Consider the following 14,797-nt stretch of genomic DNA (forward strand, 5'->3'; position numbering starts at 1 on the left):
ATGTAGGAACACATTTAAAGCAGAGTGATACATACCGAGTAAAGGTAAAAGGCTAGAGCAGAATCTATTATGATTCAGGCAAAGTAGGCAAAGCCATCATGATTTCAGATTAAGCAAAAGCAAAATGATTTCAGAGAGGCCTGAAGAGACTTGCATGAACTGATAGAGTGAAATGAGCAGAAGCAGAAGATCATTGAACATGGCAACAACAATATTCTACAATGATCAATTCTGATATAGGTGGATCTCTTCAAAAATGAGATGATTCAGACCAGTTTCAATGGCTTTCTAGTCAAAAGGGCCATCTACACCCAGAGAGAAGACTGTTGGAACTGAGTGTGGTTCACAAAACAGCATTTTCACTCTTTCAGTTATTGTTTGCTTGCATTCTATTTTTTTCATCATTTTCTTTTCTTGAATTTTCTTGTACAGCAAGATAATTGTATAATATGTATGCATATATTGGATTTAACATATATTTCTACCATGTTTAACATATATTGGACTACTTGCCATCTAGGGGAAAAGAGTGGAGGGAAGATGGGGAAAACTGGAACACAAAGTTCTGCAAGAGCTAATGTTGCAAAATTACCTATGCATATGTTTTGAAAAATAAAAAAGGGGAAAATAAAAAAGTGAATTAGAACATTTGTTTATTTTCTCCATTACTACAGTATCATAAGATTGTCAGAATTCTTCTTCTAAAATTCCTAATTTCTCCTTCTGTTCAGGTGGTCTGTAGTATAAAGTTGTCTTAATTTAATTTCATTTTCTCCCTCTGTTGATCCTTACCTAACTATTCTTCTACAATGTATCCTAGTTATTCATATGGGTGTGTTTTTTCTTAATATTCATTTTATTTCAGTCCATTTAAATCTATTCTCTTTCTTTTAAATAATATATTATTTTTTTCGGAACCACATTCCATTTAAGAGTATCATTCCTTCTAGATTAGTTGATAGCAATTAAGTATTTGTCTCTTTACATTAGAATCTCTAATTTCCCTTATTTACTATTCATACTATATGCATTTATGTAGACATCTGAGCCTATATTTTTGGTTTTGTTTAGTTTTGCCACTTCTTTTCTTGAACATTCCACTTCCATCCCCTATCCCAAATTTTTGATTCTTTGGACTGCTATTCTTCCTCTTATGTTATCAAAGCTATGAGGGCAGTTTTTACTTACCCCTCTATATTCATGTTAAAGATTTTGATTATACTTTCAAGAATGCAAACAAATATTTTATGATTCTTAATATGTTTTTAAGATTCTTATTAGATTCACTCTTCTCACTTGCTCAAAATCCATAGGTTCTCTCTCTTGACCCTATAAGCTCATCCTTTGTAGGTCTGTGTGTCTGTCTATATATACATACACACACACACACACACACACACATATATATATATATATATATATGTATATATATATATATATATATTTATATATATTTATATATATGTGTGTATATATATATACATATATATATGAATCAGGGGAAAATATACACATATAAACACGTATATAATCTATACATACCTATAAACTAAAACTTTAGAAAGAGAAAGATAGAAAAAAGAGGATAAAAGGGAAATGTTTCAGATTAATTATATAGAAAGAACAAGCAATGTATTGACAACAAGCTACTTAGAAATACAGCTGTTCAAGGAGAAAGAAAAAGTCATGTAGAGCAGTAATGCTGAAAGAAACCTAGGGATGATAGTGACTGTCTAATTGGCTATCACTGCACTATGCAACATGGCAACCAAAAAGGTCAGCATAATTTGGGTCTGCCTTTGCAGACTCATCACTTTCCAAAGCAAAGAGATAATGCTCCCTTTCTCTGGACTGGGTTTCACAAGGGAAACATTTAAATGACTATCAAGATTAATCTTGAGAACGGACTCCAATCCAACTTCTTAACTTGTACCTATGTAATTAGAAGTGAACAATGTGACTTTGTCCTCCACTTTTGCATTATATAATACCTTTACTCAGAGAAAGTACCAATCTAAGAGACACAAGAAAGGTACTAACTTGAAGATCATTTTTCTAGCTTTAGAGGCAAATTCTATGGTTGCTTATATACTAAGAAATTAACTTTATAAAAAAATTGAAAGGTGTACCCTGGAGGGAAGGGGGGTTAAGTCAATTTAGAAGAAGAATTCTGGAATATTTCAAGATTTTATAGTAAGAAAGGGATGCTTTTTTTAGCAATCAGAATCTCTGCTTGAAATTAAATATTTAATATCTTTAAAATTTAGCCCCCCAAAAGAAATGGAAATAGAATTGATTTTTTTGGTTGCTACATAGATATGAAAATAATAAGAGCAGAACAAAGAATAGATGATGCAGAATTACTTCCTTTAAGGCACCTTTTTTTTTTTTTTTAGTGATTTAGGAGTACAGGAAATTGCACATAGCAAATCGGAGGGAGGGGGAGGAATAGATCTGGGTTAAGGCAAGTGGTTCTTCTTTTCCTAGCCCTAGTCTCATTTTGATAACAACAAAGGATGAAATATATATGTGCCATGTCATCCCACTAACTGAAAAATAGATGTCATTTTTCCTTCCAGCCTGAGGGTTGTACAAGGCATATGTGTGATGGAGATTGGCATTGGCAGTTTCATGACATTCTGTTACAGCTATACTATACTATTTGGCGTGATGGCATGTGAGCTTTGATCAGCTGCAAACAAATGAGATCCATGTTCTGTTGAATGAAATTACAATAACAAAAAAGACCAGCTGCCCTATAGCAGAATGCTTAATGCAATAACATTTGATTGATGTATCTATATTTGACTGTACAGAGATATTGCAATATTGGAAATAATAAGTTGCAGTCTTCAGACAGGCTTTTGGAAACTTGGAAACCTCTTAAGAAGGTATTTGGGTTCATTAACAAATTATCAGTGTGAAATCCACTAGAGTTAGATTATCTGATGGAGAAAAATCTAAATTTCTTTTACATTCTATGTTTTAATTTTAATCATGGTGTACACTAGGTCATTTATTTGTAAGAATATACTGAATATGATAAATTTCAATCACTTCTCCAGAAAAAAAATACAAGATAGTTTATTATTTTTTCTAGACTTCATTCTTCTATATTATTCTACCCACACAATTCAGGCTCTTTAAAAAGTTACTTCCAATTCAGAAATCATGCATAATGTAGATGGGATTTCATTATCCAGATATGACAAATCTAAGATTGAGATTTTTATGTTTAAATGTATATTTGTACATATCTGTATGTATTTACATATATAATTTTTCAACATACAATTATATTTATTTTATATATTGAATTTTTTTTCTCTTTTTTCTTCCTCATCTAAGATGATTCATCATGTAATAGAGAATTGGTGATGGACATGTCTCTTTGTCATGTTATTTCATTAGAATGCTTTTGCATTAATTTAGGCTACTCATATAATTCTTCCACGTGTTCTTGGGAATTATATAGTGCCATCTAGTGATATGTAGATCTAAATCTGCTGACATTTGGTTAGGAAGAGTCAATCCATTAAAAAGTTCTCTTTCTAGGATCTATTAACATATATGTCAATGTTCTACTTTTTCATCAACTCTTATTTTCAGGATTAGCTATATGGAAAATTTTGAACTTAAAAACATTTTGTTTTTGATAAAGTTCAATTTCCTATTTTATTTCCTTCTCTAGCTATTTGCCACAGTTTCCTACTCCCTTTCCCACTATTACCAATAGGGACCCAAAGCCCTCTTCCTTTCCTGCTCCCCATACCTCTTGAAGAACCCTCCCTTAACATGTCCTCCTCACATATTATGGGGACCCATTACAATGGATACTTTTATATTTGATAACAAAGTCATATTATGACCCTTTTCTTAAATTTTGGGTCTTCAACAAACTATTCAAATATTGTTTCTGTCTCTTCCTGCCAACATTTGCAGATCATATATTATTTTATACAGCAGCAATTGGAATCTTAGAAGAAGTTTTTGTGGGTTTTTTTAAACTTCCAGGTCACAGTATAATATGATTTAGAGATGAAAGAAGCATGATTCAAACTTGTCATTTTGCAGTGAGGACCAGAGGTGATGTAAATTCTCTGAGACTATAAAAGTAGTAAGGAACATAGTCAAATTTTGAGTCTACTAACTTCCATTGAATTTATATTAAATAAGGAAAATGGTTGTCAAATAACTCTCTTCCTAACACAGAATAGAGATATGTGGTAGAATAATATGAGAGATGGTAAGAGGTTTAAAGGGGACAGAAGGGTATATACTTCCTAAAACCAGCTTCTTATTAGTCACATAATGTCCTGTGAACAAACAAATCAGTTTTTTGGCTTTTTTCCTGAAAAAGTGGACACTTTAAAGTAAATCATTTTTTATGATATAAGAAAAACTGATGAAAAAATTCAAGGCAATTCCAGTGAAGGAAGGAAGGAAGGAAGGGAAGGATGGAGGGAGGAAAGAAGGGAGGAAAGGAGAAAGGGAGGGAAGGAAGAAGACAGGGAGGGAGGAAGGAAGACAGGGAAGGAGAGAAGGAGGGAAGGAAGGAGGATTGAAGAAAATAAAAAGTAAATAAGTATTTATTAAGTACCTATTATGTGCCAGTGCTTTACAAATAACTATCATTTTGTGAACTCCACAACAATCCTGGGAGATAGATGCTATTATTATCTGCTAATAATAGTAAAAAAATTATCTGCTAATAAAACTTTCCTATCCATATAGGTGCCAGATTACTCTTCTTAATGCTCATATCTGATCACAACTTTTTCTTATGTATCTTTAAATACTTTTTATCATCTACTAAATAAATTCCAAACACTGAAACCCATTTTGTCATAAGCCTTCATGATATAGTCCAAACTCCCTTTTCAAGCTATCCCATCCTATTCCACTCTAATTCCTAGAATCATAAGCCATCAGACATGGAAGGAAGTTCAAAGTCTGTGTGACCCAGTTCATACCTGAACAGGAATTTTCTTTATAAAATTATCATGTCCAGATAGATATTCCATCTAATGGTAAAGACAGAAAACATCTCTGCTTTCTGCATAACTTCTTTACATATTTTTGTCATAAATTCTCTCCAGGAGTTCTACCCCACATTCTGGGAGACTTCGTTTATATTTTTTGATATAGTATACATTTCTTTGAAGATGGTTTTAAACTAACTTCTCCAATTTGTTGTTTGTTTTGTTGACTGTTTTGCTACAGTCAACTTTTACTTTTGGGGTGTTTTGGGAAAAGAGCTGGAATATACCTAGCATTCATGGGGTGTTTTAAGGCTTGCAAAGTACTTTAAAAATATCTTATTCCAATCTTAAAGAAGGGAAAGGAACCTGGATGTGTATGAAAGTTTATGACAGGTCTCTTTGTAGGGGCCAGAAACTGGAAACTGAGTGGATACCCATCAATTGGAGAATGACTGAATAAATTGTAGTATATGAATGTTATGGAATATTATTGTTCAGTAAGAAATGACCAGCAGGAGGATTTCAGAAAAGCCTGGAGAGACTTACATGAACTGTTGCTGTGTGAAATGAGCAGGACCAGAAAATCATTATATACTTCTACAACACTATAGGATGATCAATTCTGATGGACCTGGCCATCTTCAATAATGAGATGAACCAAATCAGTTCCAATAGAATAATAATAAACTGAACCAGCTACACCCAGTGAAAGAACTCTAGGAGATGACTATGAACCATTACATAGAATTCCCAATCCCTCTATTTTTGTCTGCCTGCATTTTTATTTCCTTCACAGGCTAATAGTACACTATTTCAAACTCCAGTTCTTTTTGTACAGTAAAATAACTGTTAGGACATGTATGCTTTAACATACTTAACATGTATTGGTCAACCTGCCATCGGGGGGAGGGGATGGAGGGAAGGAGGGGAAAAATTGGAACAAAAGGTTTGGCAATTGTTAATGCTGTAAAATTACCTATGCATATAACTTGTAAATAAAAAGCTATAATAAAAAAATAAATTTGTAAAAAAAAATCTCATTTCATCTTCACACCAAACCCGTGTTTCTCACAGATGAGGAAACTGAGGCAGTCTCACCATGAAGCAAGATGATTTATCCAGTTTCACTCAACTAGTTAAGATGATTCTAGTCAGTAACTGCTCTGTCTATTCTGTCAGTAGCTAGTTACCAAAACATTCTTGATAATTGACTCTATACCATTTGCTTAAATATCCCTAATGATGGTAAAACCCACTCATAAGGACACTCATTCTAAAACAGCTCATTACACATTTAGTTGACTTTAATTGCCATTTCTTTAAACAGTCCATTTATGGATAGCTTTTAATCTTCTCAAAATGATGGTTACCCTCTTGACTCACTCCAATTTATCAATGAGGATCTTAAAATATTGTGTCTATGAGTGCAAAAAAATTCAGAGACTGAAAAGTGGCTAGTGACCTATCATAATTAAGGAAGGATTTATGGAAACATGGAAATGAGATGATCTTTAAAGAATTCTAGTGTTATTCTTTCCTAAGTTACCAATTTCTTAATTGCCAAATTTACTGGCCTTTTGTTAATGCTCTTCCTTTTTGACTTATTAGAAGGCTTTAATGCATCTTATTGTACTCTTCTCTTATGTCTCTACATTTTCATGATATTGTTCCTTCCTGGTTCTTCTCTTACTTGTCTAACTGTTCCTCCTCAGTCTACTTTCATGGATCTTCATCCAGGTTACATCCGTTAACTATGGATTAACCCCCAAGTTTCTGTCTTGGGTCCTCTTTCTCTTTTCCAGTGATACTTTTTCACTTGGTGGCTTAATCAACTTCTATAGAGTCAATTACCTATCTTTATGAAGATTCTCAAAAACAAGTATTTAGCCCTAACTCTCTCCCAATCTTCAGCCTCATATTTTCAACTACTTATAGTATTCTAGAATTAGATATGTTATTGACATTTTAAACACAACATATCCAAAGCTGAATGATTTCATCTCTGTTATTTTCCTAGCTTTCTTATTTCTGTCAAGGGCACCACTATCTTCAAAGTCTTGTCATTCAGACTCAAAATCTAAATGTTATCCTCAACTCTTCTCCCACCCCCAATACTTAATCTGTTTCCAAGTCTTTTCAAGTTTACCTTTGTATCTCTTATACAAAACCTCTCCTATTCTCTAACAGTGAGACCATCCTGGTTCAGGTTCTTATCACTTCATAGCTGGACAACTGCAACAGCCTTCTGATTGGTCTCTCCACTCCAGTACATCCATCATCACTCAGCTATCAAAGTAGCTCTCCCAAAGCACAGATCTAACCATGTCATCACTATATCCAACAATTTCAAATGTTTTCCCTTGCTAAACTTTTAAAGTTATTCATAACTTGCTCCTGCTGCTAGTCTTAATGATGCTAGCCTATTTTGTTGTTCCTCACACAAGACTCTGCAACTCCCAAATCCATCCATTTTCTTTTTAAAAAAATCCAATATATGTATACATATTTATACAATTATCTTGCTGCATAAAAAAAAATCAGATCAAATGTTGGAGAGTAAATTGGAACTATGCTCAAAATGTTATCAAACTGCACATATCCTTTGATCCAACAGTGTTACTACTGGGCTTATACCCCAAAGAGATTTTAAAGAAGGGAAAGGTATCTGTATGTGCAAAAATGTTTGTGGCAGCCCTTTTTGTAGTGGAAAGAAACTGGAAAGTAGGGTGGATGCCCATCAATTGGAGAATGGCTGAATAAAATATAGTATATGATTGTTATGGAATGTTGTATCCTGCTTTCTAGAGCTCCCATGCTGGGGTGATTAAAATATATCTTCCTGGTGGAGAAGTGATGAGGCAGGACTCCCAAGGATGGTGGAAAAAATGGAGTCCATTTATTTTAAGGACCATCCTCTTTCTATAATGTAACAAAAACAACACTGTGCACATGGGACCACATAAACAACTTGTTATTGTGTGTAGTTTGCCACCTGGTATCACTCTGCCTCAATCTCAACACAGGTTGTCACTGTTCCCTGACTTCTCAGGAAGGCCAAGAGTCCTTAGAGGAGATAGGGAGCCCAACCAGACATTGTTAGCAGGTTTCCTCTGGGCTGAAAGGTCTTATACCTTACTTAGACTTTCCCCACTGACTGTGACCCTCTACAATGAAATATTATTGTTATGTAAGAAATGATCAATAAGATAGTTTCAGAGAGGCCTGGAGAGACTTACATGAAGTGATGCTAAGTGAAATGAGCAGAACCAGGAGATCATTATACTTGGCAATAAGACTATATGATGATCAATTCTGATGGACGTGGCTCTCTTCAACAATGAGATGATTCAAACTAGTTCCAATTGTTCAGTGATGAAGAGAGCCATCTATACCCAGAGAGAGGACTGTGGGAACAGAGTGTGGACTACAACATAGCATTTTCATTTTTTATATTGATGTTTACTTTGATTTTGTTTTCTTTCTCAGATTTTTTTTCCCTTCTTGATCTGATGTTTCTTGTGCAGCAAGATAACTATATATATATATATATATATACACACACACACATATATATGTATATATACATATATATGTATATATATACATGTATATGTATATATATACATATATATACACACATATATATGTATATGTTTATATACATATTTATATATATATGTGTGTGTGTGTGTATTTATATATATATTTGTATATATATACACACATATACATATATTGGATTTAACATATTTTAACACATTTAACATGTATTGGACTACCTTCCATCTAGGAGAGGAGGTGGGGAGAAGGAGGGAAAAATTTGAAACTGAAATTTTTGTAAGGATCAATGTTGAAAAATTACTGATGCATATGTTTTGTAAATAAAAATATTTAATAAAATTTTAAAAAGAAAAAGAAAAATCAGATAAAAAAGGGAAAAAAAGTGAGAAAACAAAATGCAAGCTAACAAAAATAAAAAGAGTGAGAATGTTATGTTGTGATCCACACTCATTCACTTAATCCTCTCTCTGGGTGTCAATGGATCTCTTCATCACAAGATCATTGGAACTGGCCTCAATCATCTCATTGTTGGAAAGAGTCACATCCATCAGAATTGATCATTGTATGATATTGCTGTTGCCATGTACAATGATTTCCTGGTTCTGTTCATTTCACGTAGCATCAGTTCATGTAAGTCTCTCCATATCGCTCTAAAATCATCCTGCTGGTCATTTCTTATAAAATGAAAATATTCCATAATATTCTCAAATCCACACATTTCCACTGACTGTCCCTCATTCCCCTCCTCATCTCAGTCTCCTGAAATCCCTATCCTCCTTCAAGTCACAGCTACAATCCTACCTTCCATAAGAAATCTTTCCTGGTTCTCTTTAATGTTAGAGTCTTCCTTCTTTTGACAATCTCCAAGTAATTTTGTATATGTCTTCTTTGAATGAGGTTATTTGTACATTGTCATTATATCCTGAGGTCCTTGAAACCAGGAACTGTTTTGCCTTTCTTTGGATTGCTAACTATCACCATCGCAGTGTCTGTCACATGGTAGGTGCTTAAAAAGGCTTACTGTTGATTTAGAGAGAAGTAGCATGGATTAATGAATAGAAAAACTGAAGGCAGAAAAAATGAAGTCCAAATTCAATTTCTGATATTGACTAATCACATAATTATGAGCAAACTACTTAAGCTCTGAAATTTTTTTTCTAATTTGCAAAATATTGATAATAAGATTTGCTTTAATATCATTAAGTAATTGTGAAGTTCAAGATTTTATGTATGTGTGTATATATATACACACACACATATGTGTATATGTGTCTGTATTTACAAATCTTCAAATATTATTTAAATATTAGTTAAAATTGGTACCAAATTCCTATTTTCCTTCTTTCTCCAATATCTGAATAGAAAAAAATCTGTAACTAAACAGACCATGGGTTCAAATGTTGCCTTTTCTATTTGTCTTTTGTTAAGCAAGACATTTAACCTCTCTAGGCATGATATTTGGCTATTGGATTAGAGGATTGTTAGGTTTCTTTCAAAGCCACGATGCTATCATGTTTAAAAGCTAACAAGATAGGATGGATCCAAGACAGCAGATAGTAGACAAGTTTTTGACCTCTTCCTGGTTTCCCTCAGAATCAACACAGATCAAGCCTCTGAACAGATTTTGGAGTAACAGAACTCACAAATATTTAGAGTATAACAAATTTCCAGCAGAAGATATTTTGAAGAACTTCAGAAAAGATCTGTATCAATCAGACAGTGAGGAGGGTGACACAGCACAGGGAGGCCTAGGGCTGAGAAGGCATTTACTGGGAGGCTCTTAATCAAAATACAGCAGCATTGGCTACTCTGCAGTGATTCAGAAGCCAGTGGATTAGCACACTAGCTGTGAGCTCTCTAACACAAGGCAAATAGTGAACCCCTGGACCCCAGCATAACAAATAGAACTTAGCCATGACCACCACACAACATGGGAAGGAAACCAGCAGCACCAGCTGCAGGGCAGCATGAAGCAGCTGTCACCTGTAGATGAAGCATGGGACAATCTCCCCTTTACTCTAAAAACAAGCCTCAATATTTAAAAATGAGCAAAAAAGCAAAAAGAACTCTGACCATGGAGGGCTAAATGGAGACAGGGAAGAACAGATCTCAAACCCTAGGGACATTAAAGGCAAAATATTTCAAGAGGAAGCCTCAAAGGGTGAATTGCTCTCCAATTCAAAAGGTTGTCTTAGAAGTATTCAGAAAGGATTTTAAAACAAAGTTAGAAAAAAATGGGGAAAGAAATTGAGAGCTTTGGAAAAGGAAACACAGAAATTTTCTGAAGAAAATTACTCCTTAAAAATGGATTTGACAAAATTGAAAAAGAAAACGATTACTTGAAAAATAGAATTAGTGAACTGGAAACAGAACAATTCATTAAAAAATAGAATTGGTGAAATGGAAAAAAAAATCCAATGAACAAAACAACTCATTTAAAAGTTCAATTGGCCAGATGCAAAAGGAGGTTAAAAAAACTAACTGAAGAAAATGATTCAAAAAAATTAGAATTGAACAAATGGAAGTGAATGACTCAAGGAGATATCAAGAATCAGTCAACAAAACCAAAAAAAGAAAAATTAGAGAAAATGTAAAATATCTCATCAGAAAAAAAAAATGAAGGAAAAAATAGACCCAGGAGAGATAATCTAAGAATTATTGGACTACCTAAAAACTATGATGAAAAAAGTACTTAGACAACATCTTTCAAGAAATAAAGAAAAACTGTCCTGGTGTCCTAGAACCAGAGAGTAAAATAGCCACTGAACGAATCCACTGAACTTCCAAAAGAGACCCCCAAAATAAAAACTTAAGCAATTTGTAGCTAAATTCCAGCAAAATCCAGAGTCCAGAAACCCCAGGTCAAGGAAAAAATATTGCAAGCAGCCAGAAAGAAATAATTCAAATATTGAGGAACTACAATCAGGATTATCAGGATCTAGCAGCTTCCATTTTAAAGGAAAGAAGGTCCTAGAATATATTATTTTAAAGAGCAAAGGAACTGGGCCTGCAACCAAGAATCAACTGTCCAGCAAAATTAAGCACTGTCTTTCAGGGAAAAAGATGGACATTCAATGAACTAGGGGATTGTCATTTATTTTGAAAAGATTAGAGTGGGAGGGAGAAAATGATCTTCAAATACAGAACTCAAGAGAAACATAAAAAGAGAAGGAAAAAACTATTCTTAAAAGGGTAAGATGTTTACATCTCTATATGGGAAGATTATATGTTTATTTCTTGAGATTAGTATCTTTGTTAGGGATATACTTAGAGGATATAGTTATAATCTGACCTTTTCGTGATGATATATATAAAAAAAAGAAACTAATGATGGAAAAGGTATTGTACTGGAAAAAGAAGAAAAGGAAGTAAAATGGAGTAAGTTACATCACATGCAGAGGCAAAAAAAAATGATTGGAATTGAGGGAAAGAAGGGAAGAGGATGAGCATTGTATAAACTTTAATTTCATTAGATTTGGCTCAGAAAAAAATATCAGATATATTTAATTTGATAGAGAAATATTTCCCATTTTAGAGGGAAATAAGAGGGGAAAGGAGAAAGGAAAGGATGATGCTAATTTAAGGAAGAAGAGAAGTAGAAGAGGAAATGGATAAAAAAAGAAGGGAGGGGCAATTAAAAGGAAGAGCAGATTGAGAGAGATGGTCAGAAAAAGAAAACACTGGGGACAAGGAAAAGGGGGAAAGGAAAGAGAAAAGTATAACTTAGGGAAAATAAGATGGTGGGAAATACATTCAGTCGTTTTAAATGTGAATGTGAATGGGATGAACTCTCCCATAAAATGAAGGGATAGCAGACTGGATTAAAAGTCAGAATCCTACAACATATTGTTTTAAAAAAAAACATATTTAAAGCAATATTATACATACAGAAAAAGATAAAAGGCTGGAGAAAAATCAATTATGTTTTAACATTAAAAAAACCAAGGGAACCAGTTTTGATTTAAAGTCAAGCAAAAGCAAAAATAGATCTAAATAAGAGATATAAGGAAGGAAATTACATTTTGCTAAAGGGTACCATAGAAAATGGAGTAATATCAAAAATAACATATTTGCATCAAGTAGTATGGCATCAAAATTCCTAGAGGAGAAGTTAAGAGAGCTGCCAGAAGAAATAAACATCAAAACTATACTAGTGGGGGATCTCCACTTTGCTCTTTTGAAATTAAATAAAAAGAACCCCCAAATAAATAAGAAGTTAGAGAGGTAGATAGAATTTTAGAAAAGTTAGGTATGATAAACCTTTGGGGAAAATTGAAAGGGGACAGAAAGGAAATGACTATGTATCAGGGCATAAAAATCTCAAAATCAGATCCAGAAGGGCAGATATACTAAATGCATTTTTTTCAGATTATGATGCAATACAAATTACATGTAATAAATGGCCAGGGAAAAATAGAACAAAAATTCATTGGAAACTAAATAATTTAATCCTAAAAAATAAGTGGGTAAAACAACAAATTCATATATACAATTAATAGTTTCATCCAAGAAAATGATAAAAAGGAGACAACATACCAAAGTTTATGGGATGTAGCCAAAGTAGTTTTTAGGGGTCATTTTATATCTCTAGATACTTACTTGCATAAAATAGAGAAAGAGATCTCTTTCAATGATCAATGAATTGGGCGTGCAACTAAAAAAGTTAGAAAAAGAACATATTAAAAAACCCGATTAAATACCAAATTTGAAATTCTGAAAATTAAAGAGGAAATTAATAAAATTAAAAGTAAGAAAACTTAATTTATTAATAACACTAATTATAACACTAATAATTAATTGATAATTAATTAATAAACAAAATTAAGAATTGATTTTATGAAAAAAACAAAAATAGAGAAACCTTTAGATAATTTGATTAGAAAAAGGAAAGAAGAAAATCAAATTGTTAGTATCAAAAATAAAAAGGGTGTATTTACCATTAATGAAGAGGAAATGAGAGCAATAATTAGGAATTATTTTGTCCAACTATATGTCAATAAATCTAATAATCTAAGAGAAATGGATGAATACTTGCAAAAATATACATTACCCAGATTAAGAGAAGAGGAAATAAATTACTTAAATAGTCCCATTTTAGAAAAAGAAGTTGAACAAGATATTAATCAACTCCCTAAGAAAATATTTCTAGGGCCAGATGGATTTAGAAGTGAATTCTACCAAACATTTAAAGAACAATTAATTCCAATACTATGCAAACTATTTGGAAAAACAAGGAAAGGATAAGTACTACCAAATTCCTTTTCTGACATAGAAATGGTGCTGATAATTGAACCAGGTAAAGTCAAAAAAGAAAGAAAATTGTTGACCAATTTCCCTTTTGAATATTGATGGGAAAAGCTTAAATAAAACAATAGCAAAGAAATTACAGCAAATGATCACTAGGATTATTCACCATGACCAAATAGGTTTATATCAGGAATGTAGGATAGGTTCAATATTAAGGTATCTATTAGCATAATTGACCATATCAATAACCAAACTAACAGAAATCATATAATTATCTCAATAGATGCAGAAAAATATGATAAAATTCAACACCCATTCCTATGAAAAACACTAGAGAACATAGGAATTAAAGGAGTTTTCCTTAAAATAATCAGTAGCATTTATTTAAAACAATCAGCAAACATCATATGTAATAGGAAAAAACTAGAAACATTCCCAAAAAGATAGGGGTGAAACAAGGTTGCCCACTATCACCATTACTATTCAATTTTGTATTAGAAATGTTAGCTTTAGCAACAGAGAAGAAAAAGAAATTAAAGGAATTAGAGTAGGTAATGAGGAAACCAAATTGTAACTGTTTTGTAGATGATATGATGACATCCTTAGAGAATCCTAGAAAATCAACTAAAAAACTACTAGAAACAATTCTCAACTTCAGCAAAGTTGCAGGATACAAAATAAATTCTCATAAATCCTCAGCATTTATATATGTTACCACCAAAGTCCAGCAGCAAGAGATACAGAAATTCCATTTAAAATAACTGTAAATAATATAAAATATTTGGGAGACTAATTGCCAAGACAAAGTCAGGAACTATATGAACACCATTACAAAATGCTTTCCACACAAAGAAAATCAGATCTAAACAACTGGAAGAATACCAAGTGCTCATGAGTAGTCTGAGTTAATATAATTAAAATGACTATTCTACCTAAATTAATCTTTATTCAGTGCCATACCAATCAAACTGCCTAGAAATAATTTTACAGAACTAGAAAAAATAATA

Source organism: Antechinus flavipes, chromosome 5 (genome assembly GCF_016432865.1).
Source record: "Antechinus flavipes isolate AdamAnt ecotype Samford, QLD, Australia chromosome 5, AdamAnt_v2, whole genome shotgun sequence".
Lineage (NCBI taxonomy): Eukaryota > Metazoa > Chordata > Mammalia > Dasyuromorphia > Dasyuridae > Antechinus > Antechinus flavipes.